This window comes from Monodelphis domestica, chromosome 2, assembly GCF_027887165.1.
Source record: "Monodelphis domestica isolate mMonDom1 chromosome 2, mMonDom1.pri, whole genome shotgun sequence".
Lineage (NCBI taxonomy): Eukaryota > Metazoa > Chordata > Mammalia > Didelphimorphia > Didelphidae > Monodelphis > Monodelphis domestica.
In genome coordinates, this window is record NC_077228.1 from 468,316,552 (window position 1) to 468,325,978 (window position 9,427).

Below are 9,427 nucleotides of genomic sequence, written 5' to 3' on the forward strand. Positions count from 1 at the left end.
GGTTTTGGACCTTGCTCCTTCCTCCCTCCCCCAGGGTCTCTCTCTGGGTTTATTATTGCTATTAGCCTCTGCTCGCTCAATTCTCCCTCCCTAGGAGATAGAAACATCATTCTTCTTATATGCCCCAAATCAAACCAGACTGCCTTGAACCTAATTCAGACAACAGAACCAAGCCCAGGGGAGGCACCTAGAGAGGAGGGCACAGGAGAAACATCCCAGAAACAGAAGCCATGGGTGAGGTTAAACCTAGATCATGTCTGTGGAAACATCTGGGGATTTGGGTGGGCTATAAACTCTAGTCAGCATGAGTCAGTGGTATGATATGGTAGCTCAAATAATGTTTACCAAAATAGTGTCAAGGCCACAAACCACACAGGATGGAATCAAGAAAGAAAATGTCCTACTTGCTCTGAGCTGATGCAACTACATCTGGAGTATTGTGCTTATAGTTTTCAGGGTATGGGTAAGCTTCTGGTAATGTACTTACAAAATCCAAGGTAGGATTCAAGTCCAAGCTTCTTGGCTCCAAGTCAAATGTTCTCTACCATACTTTGAAGGCTTATTATAAGGGCAGAAGACAATCTCTGCCTTCAAGGAGCTTCAATCTATTTGGAACCAAAACTAATTTACTCCCCCAAAAAGTTAGGGAATAATGTAAAGTAGCATAAATTATACAACATATAAAATTAAATACTACTGACTATGTTATATGGATATGTGAGATCTTGGATCCAAAGGGCTGCTGTTCCTTTAAGAACCTAAAAATTAAGTCTGCCAAGCTGTCCAAGCTTGCCAAGATGCTGTCTGCTTTCGCAGAGTTGCATCAGTATGCGACTGGCCTCCTCTGTTGCTACTGGCTACTCTTTTGCATTTATCCATTCTGTCCCTGTCCCTGTCTCTGACCTTGGCCTGTCTTCTGGCTCTTCATTCTGTTCTCTCTCACCTGGCTTAGCTCAATATCTTCTCTGCTGGCCCTATTTATTATATCTCTTGACTCTAGCTTATGATCAGACTCCACTCTCATCCGACAGCGTTGTAGCCCCTTTTCTTCCCTTTTTGAGTGGACTCTTTGATATGTGACTTATATTTGTGGATGCTAGACTTCCTCAGAGATTTATCTCTGGAAAACTTCAAAGAAGAGGTGACAAATGAACTAGATCATGAAGGAAACATAGCATTTGAATAGGCAAAAATAACTGGGAAGGGCATTATAGATGGAGGAAATAAACTGAGCTGTGGCTCAGAGATAGGAATAAGGATGGCAGATGGTGGAGAGAAAGAAATCATCTCTGGTTGAAATGGAAAAATCTCTGACTGAGGTGGAGATTCCATTTTTAAAAAATATTTAATTTAGAATATTTTTCCATGGTTACAAGATTCATGTTCTTTCGCTGCCATCCCTTAACCCCCCTCCAATAGCCAATGCGCAATTCCTCTGGGTTTCACATGTGTCATTGATCAAGCCCCATTTCCGTACCATTAATATTTGCACTAGAGTGATCATTTAGAGTCTACATCCCCAATCATATCCCCACTGACCCATGTGATCAAGCAGTTTTTTTTCTTCTGTGTTTCTACTCCCACAGTTCTTCCTCTGACTATAGATAACATTCTTTCTCATAAGTTCCTCTGGATTGTCCTGGGTCATTGCATTGCTGCTAGTAGAGAAGTCCATTACATTCTATTGTACCACAGTGTATCAGTCTCTGTGTATAATGTTCTCCTGGTTCTTCTCCTCTCACTCTGCATCAATTCCTGGAGGTCATTCCAGTTCACATGGAATTCCTCCAGTTCATTATTCCTTTGAGCACAATAGTATTCCATGAGATAGAGATTCCTATGGAAGAGATTTCATTCCCACAGCCTAAATTTATGAGAAATGTGGCCTTAGTGTACACCAAATAGGGTCTGCAAACCCGGATTGCATTTTCAGTTTTATTTAGTGTGTTTCCAGTCTCTCCCTTCTCTAAACAATCCTCAACAGAACTTCCAATAACCTCCCAAGGTAGTTCTGTCCCCTCCCACTGTTTTGTTTTGTTTTGTTTTGTTTGCAGAGGTGAGAGGCTATGAGTGTGAAATAGTGTTTAATGACAAACTTCTTCAATATGCTGTTCATTTTGCTGAACTGTCCCCTTCCCCCACCTCTTTTTATGTTTTATTTTAAAGGATTTTTTGGGAGGAGGGTGGGGGTAGAGATTACAAAATGGAGGGAGGGATACATTGTGAACATAACATAAAAATAAAAATAGTAATTAAATTTATTAGAAAAAAAAAAACAATCTTCTTCTGATCAAGTCATACCTTTACCCCAACATTTTCAGTGGCTCTTGCTGACTCTAGGATAAAGTACAAACTATTTGGTCTGACATTTAAAACCCTTTACAGTTGCTCTGAAAATTTTTTTTCAGACGTGTATTTATATTGCTCTTAAAATCTTTCTTCTAGCCAAATTGTCCTATTAGGTATTTTCCAAATTTCATATTCAAATTCTCTGTGCTTTTGTACAAGAAATCCTCCATGTCCTGATCTCATGGTTAATAAGATTCATAAACAGAAGGCACCTTAGAGATCACCTAGTTCATTTCCTTTGTTTTACAGAATATAAATAGATTTAATTATTAACTGCTTTTTTTGAATTATTAACTGACCTATTGTGACCCAAATAAGGGGAAAATCTCCCTTGAAAGGGGCGTGAAGTTCATCTGCTCACCCTTACATCCTACAAATGAGTTTATTTGCTGGTGGGAAGTCTGTGGACAGAATTTAGTCTTAGATCTAGTTTATGTATCACTGGTCAGGAACTGTGAGGGGGGTCTCAATGGGTTGATGATGATACATGCCCAATTCTTCAGATACTTGCTGGGATGGCAGCAACTGGGGAGTAAGCTTCAATTACAATTTAATGAGGTAGAGAGAGTACAGAGACAGATGGTTTGAGAATGGGGGGTAGGGGTGTAGAGGGAGGCAGGAAGTGATAGGGAAAGAGCAGAGGACAAAGAGGGGCACAAAGAGACACCTCTATGGACCTGTAGCAGGTAGAGGAGTACTAGGGGCAGGAGTTTAGAATCCCATTTTTATAGGGTTGTGGTATGATGGTAGGACTAATTTTTATCCATGATATTTAGCTTAGTACATTAACATATCAACATTATCTCAAAGCTATCAATACTATCTAAGGGTTAGTTAATTTGCATAACATCTTACTGGTATTTCATTAGTTATACTGCATGTCTGGAGCATATCTAAAGCTTACAGACCAAGGACAGTTATCAGGGCAGAGAGGCCATTAAATTAGAGCCTGGATGGATTTCCCTAATTTAGCAATAGCTTCAGGATGTGACCTCAGTTAATTTATGGGATAGTTGCCAGTCTGTACTCCCCTAATTTTTGAGATAATTTGCAAGTAATTGTTATTCTTCCTTCATTTATGGGACCCTTTGTAAATAACTTCTGTATTCCTCTTTTGCAATCTTGTTGCTCCCATTGATATTTTATACTAGCTACTTCTAAACTTACTATACTAACTGGGATAGCAGCTGTCAGATGATCCAGAAAAAGATATAGTTTCAACACAGGGATGTTTAGAGATTTGAGTTCTTATCTAGGTGTATGTTAAGGGCATGTAAGCTAATCTCTATACATATCATTTATCTTATCTAAAAGGTAGAAATATTTAGAACTCTGGGAATAGTAGAGATAATTTGATTCAACCCTCTTTTTTTTTTTTTAAAAGATGAGGAAATTGAGATCTGGTGCCCATTGCTTCACAAATAATAGTCAGCTACCTCAGAAAGGGTTCTAACATGGCTTCTGACAAATCCAGTGTCCTTTCCACTGAGGACATTGAACTGATATTTAATGTTCTTTCCATATCTAAAGGTCTAAGGTACTATGGAAAACATCTCGAATCCCTGAGTTTTACCAATTAGGCAACTGAGAGCTTGAGAAGTCTAATGACTTTACTGACCACACAAATTAACAGTTGCTTTTTGTTCATTAGAGGCTCATTCCTGGACTGATTTTGAAACCTAGACTTTGGAATTCTGGGACATAGGAGTGCCTTCCTGATACCTTCTCAAAGTCACTCATTGGAAAGTCTCCACCTCCAATACCTAGAAGGGAAAAGAATAAATGAGAAGCCCAGAGTTGGAGCTCTGTTTCTTCAGACCACAGGAAAGAAGCCCTAAGGCTTGTCCCCTTAAAGCACAGTGTCTTACCAAATGCCATGGTTTAGAGGCACCAAATAAAGCCATAAGATCAAATAAAGCCAGAAAGAGGTAGTTGATAATGACAGATCTTTTTGAATGCCTTTAAAGAGAAGCCTTCTCAACACATAGAAAGCCAACATAGAATGTCTTTGCAGGATCCTTAGTTTCTCCAAGGAACTTTCAATATATTGCATCAAGATTCTTTCTGAAACAAGTGATCACAAAGAGAGGCTGCATCTAATGAGCAATCTTATGGGTCTGACAGTTCATTGGATACCCATTTCATTTTATTGGGATTTCTAATTCCACAGAAATGATAGGTCCAGACCTTACCTCCATCTCTAATCCTTTCTTTCTCCAAACTCTAAACACCCTTTCTGCACAGCTGAGAGGGTGGAGAGGATGGCACAGTGGCTAGAATTTCTCTGAGAATGCCTCCTCAGAAAATTTGGGAAAAGATTAGAGACCATAGGATTATAGTTTTGATGGAGAAGAAAACTTAGGTGTCACCTAGTTCAATCGTCTTGTTTTACAAATGATAAACCGAGGACCAGAGAATAGGAATGATTTGTTGAAGATCATATTAGTAGTAAGTAATAGAGCCAGGACATATTTATCCTCTTTATTTCTAAGTTAATTTTGCTTTCACTGAATGCCCACTTGTCAGAGATCCTATAGAGGCCATTTTGCTTCAGCTGTGGTTGGGATGAAATGGCCTCTGAGATCTGTTCTGTCACTGATATTCCATAACCCTATAGGAAGTTTCACTTTCCTGGAGGTATTGGGAGAGTGGACTTGGTTGTCTGCTGAACCTGGAAGGGGTTGCCAGGCCCATTATTTTTTGTTGGGATAAAATCACCAAGAGTTCTCTCTGTGCTGATGGAATTTTCTAATTTTGGGAAGGGGTTAGTAGAGTGAGTGCCCACTTCTTATACTTTGCAAAGAGGGTAGATTCCCCCATAGCCAGGCTATAAGAGCTATAGTCCAATAAAGAGCATGAATAAAAGAAGAAATCCCCTTGGGTCACAATCAAATTTCCACTTAATTGTACAGTTGAAATGCATGCTGGATTTCTATTGATTTTCTCAATGGGTTTGGTAGTGTCTATCAAAGCTATTTTAGCTCAATGAAACTCCCATTTAACTTGCTCTCCTGTAGCAAGGGCAGTGTAAATGAAAGTCCACATAGATATTGGCTTCAAGCCTAATTTCATATGGAGTCAGGAGAGCTACACACCAGCAAATCGAGGGTGACCTATTGTCAGGGCACGAACAAAGCAGTTATTTGCAGTGTCTCTACTCTACAATTTCCTTAAAATTCAAAAGTGGATAATTATGGCCTAATTCTTCTGTCAATGTCAAAATATCAAGGAGCTGGAGCCAGAGGAAAGCTGGAATATATTGCTCTGAATCTTGTGAAGTGCTCCAGCTAGCTTTCTGTTCTGTGCTGTAGTTAATAACCAGAATTCCTGACTTATTCTGTTTCTAACATCCTAAGACTCCATCACTGACCTCTGAAGCTGTGTCTGCATGACACAGTTATTAATGATAAAGATTATGATGAAATGACCAGTTATTTATTTATTTTTTAAAAACAGGTAAAAAAGATCAGTTATTTCTTTTTTAAAAAGTGGAATATCAAATAGGCTTCACAAAAGAATATTGATGGACTAGTTGTATAAAACAATAGATGTTTGGGCATGTTTTAACTTCAGACAAGGGGGAACTTGTGGTGGCTTAAGAGAATACTCAGAAGTGGAAGCATGGGAAAGGAAGGACAATAAGGGAAGAATACAGTTTGAGAGGTCAGTGACATTTTCAGAAGATGGTTGTATAGTGGATAGAGCTCTGGATTTGTTGTCAAGAAGATAAGTTCAAATACAGACAGATGCTTAAAGCTGTGTGACTTTGACCAAGTCACTTAAAAACTCAGTTACACATTTGTATAGTGGCATAATAATAGCATGTACCTCACCAAGGTTCAAATGAGATAACATACAAAGTGCTTTGCAATCCTTAAGGAACTATACAACTACTAGTTAAAAGAGGAAGGGTTCAAAATACTAAAACAGAATACAAATCAGGGAAGAAGACATCAGCAAGATACAGAGTTTTCATGAGAAGAGGGCTTCACTTAAGTATGTCTCATTCATTTCTAAACTCATTTCATAACTGGAGAGTGGGCTGGGGTGGTGTTAGTGGCTAGAAACAGGAGGGATAATGGAGTCCTACAGGAGGTATGAGTTACAGAGTTGAATTCATCTTGTAGAATGAAGAATTACTGGAGGTCATGAATTCCAGGAGAGTAGGAAATAATGTAAATTCATTAAGCACTTCTCTTAAATGGTGGAGGATATGGGAGAAGCTCTCCAGTGTCTAACCTCTATTCTCTGTAGCAAATGGGAAGAAGGACCTCAAATCTCAGGAGCTGCTGAAGAGGTCTGAGGAGTATGAAGTTATTGTTTTATTTAATATTTAGTTTGGTTTTTAGACTTCTCTAAGGAAAACTTGAATTCAATTACTCAATTAGATTTATTTATTTCAATGATTCAGAAAATAATCCAACCATAGCTACTCATCCATGGCTGCCCATCCTCTTATACATGTTCACCTAAAAAGAAAGAAAAGATATTTATTAAGTACCTAGTCTGTGCCAGAGTTTGAGCTAAACAGTTTACAAACACTATTTCATTTGGTCTTTACAACCCTGGGAAGTAGGTGCTACAATCATTCCTATTTTACAGATTAGAAAACAGGCTGTGAGAAGATAAATGATTTGTCCAGGGTTACAAAGCTAGATTTGAACCCAGGCCTTCTTACTGCTAGCTACCTCTAAAAATAGCATTTATATAGTTCTCTAAGATTCATAAAGTGTTTTATATAAACTATTTCATTTGATCCTCAATAAGAGATGAGGAAACTAAGGCTGAGATGGGGATAAGTGACTTATCCAGGTTCACATAGTATCTGTGGTGCAGTTTGGGTTTGTGACTATTGTCTCATAACTATTTACTCATTGTGAAATCCTTCCCTCTGTCCTTAACTACTTCCTTGTCAAATTTAATGTATTTTTTAGTCAATTTCTATGTATGTTTTCAATGATTCTTTGCTCAGTTTAGATAAGAGTGAGGTTCATAAGATGGTTGCTCCCTCTCTACCTCCTTCTTGTTTGTACCTCCTACAACTTTCTTCCTTATTTATTCTCTAGTATATTCCTTTCCTTATCTCTTTTCCTTTCTAACACCCCCCATGGGAAAAAAATCTCTACTATTCCTTTCTCCTTCAGTGACCATTGTAAACAGTGGAATTTGTTATTTAACTCTTCTAGTAACTCAAATGTCCTTACCTTTCAAAGTTTCTATTGTCTCCTGCATTTGTATTATAGAGATTCTACTTACCTCTGTTTTTTTTTTTTATTAAAAATGTTTGAAAACCCTATTGTCTGGTGCCCTTTTGAAACTTCTCTGGGGATAGTTTCAAAGGGAACTTGGCTGGTTACCATCTTTCCCATTGACATTTTAACCAGAAATTCCCTAACTTCTTGATTCTCTTTTACTATACTAAGTAAATGTTCATTTCTTTCTTATAATGTCATGTGAATAGTTTTGATTGACTTGGGTGGGATGTCAGAAAAACAAATGGTCTTAATGAGCAGTAGTTGCCCTGATTTTGAATCCAAAAAGGTTCTAGAAACCTAAACATGGCACATCATTTCTATAGCAATAGTAATATCTTATATGTGTATTGTGCTTTATAGAGTACAAAGAAATTAACATATACATTTCATTCTATCTTTACACAAACATCAATAAATAGGGAATGGAAGCATAATTATCTTCAATTCACAAATGAGAAAACTAAGACTCAGAGACTTTCTTGAGGTCAGACAACTAATAAGTGGTAGGATCTGGATTTGGACTTGGGTCTTTGACTCCAAGTCCAATACTGAATTAATTTAATAGCTAGGAGTGTAGGTGAGAAATGAGAAAGATCACAGTGCCCTACAAAACTGAATTTAATAAAAGTGAGTGGCTATAGGAAGCCCTCAAAAATGGGAATGATGTGATCAAAGTACCTTGGGAAACTTATTTTTTTCAGTCATATTTTAGATCAATAGGAGAGAGTGGGAAGGTTAGAACTGAATAGAATAAGCCACAGAAGCTTATTTTGACTAAGGGCAAGTTGAATTGTACACCGGAACAGCAATATTGTACAATGATCAACTGTGAAAGACAGCTACTCTCAGCAATACAGAATCTGAGATCATTCTGAGGGACGTAAGGTAAAGAATGTTATCCACTTCCGGAGAATGAACTGTTGGAGTCAGATGAGATCAAAGCATACTATCTTTCAAATTAGTTTATCTATGGTTTTATTTGGGGGGGTTTGGTTTTATATGAGTATTATCTTACAACAATTACCAATATGGAAGCATGTTTTGCATGATAATATAAGTATAATCCAGATCAAATTGATTACTATCTCTGAAAAGGGGGAGGGAGATTTTTGGATCTTGTAATTATGGAAAATATGTAGAAAATTATTACATGTAATTGGGAAAATAAAATATTTTTGAACTAAAACATGTTGACATAGATTTTAAGATTTTAATTCATTTTAAGATCATATAGTTGGGAAGATTCTTAGAGACTGTATTGTTCAAATTCTTACCCAATACAGAATGCTTGCTTTAGCATCCCTGAAAAATAATCACCTGGTTTCCTTCCAAACTTATCATGAGACAACTCTTACCATTTTTTGAATATCCCTATTGACTGATGGGCATTGTGGTATAGTAGATAGAGAGCTGACCTGGAAGCCAAGAAGAACTGGGTTCAAGTTCCACCTCTGATACATCTGGTAGTGTGAGTCTGGGCAGGTCATTTACCTTCTTGGTGTCTTAGGTAATGCTTTAAGAATATATGTTGCAGGCAATTTGACTACTTTTATGGGTAGAGGGAGATTTTTAACCCTAGGAGTTCCTTGCTAGTACTGTATCAATGAAATGATTTAAGAGTACTATACTGGTACTAAATCAATGAAATTACTGGCCCTATCCCTATACCTAAAGTTAGAGAGCTTATGCTTCTATTGAGCTGAACTTGACCTCTTTGTAATTCTCTCAAGTGAAATAATCCTAGTTCCTCATCCACATGATAACCCCTCAGAAATTCAGACAGCTTTCATGCTTTTCATGATTCTTTCTCTCCAGAACTTGTG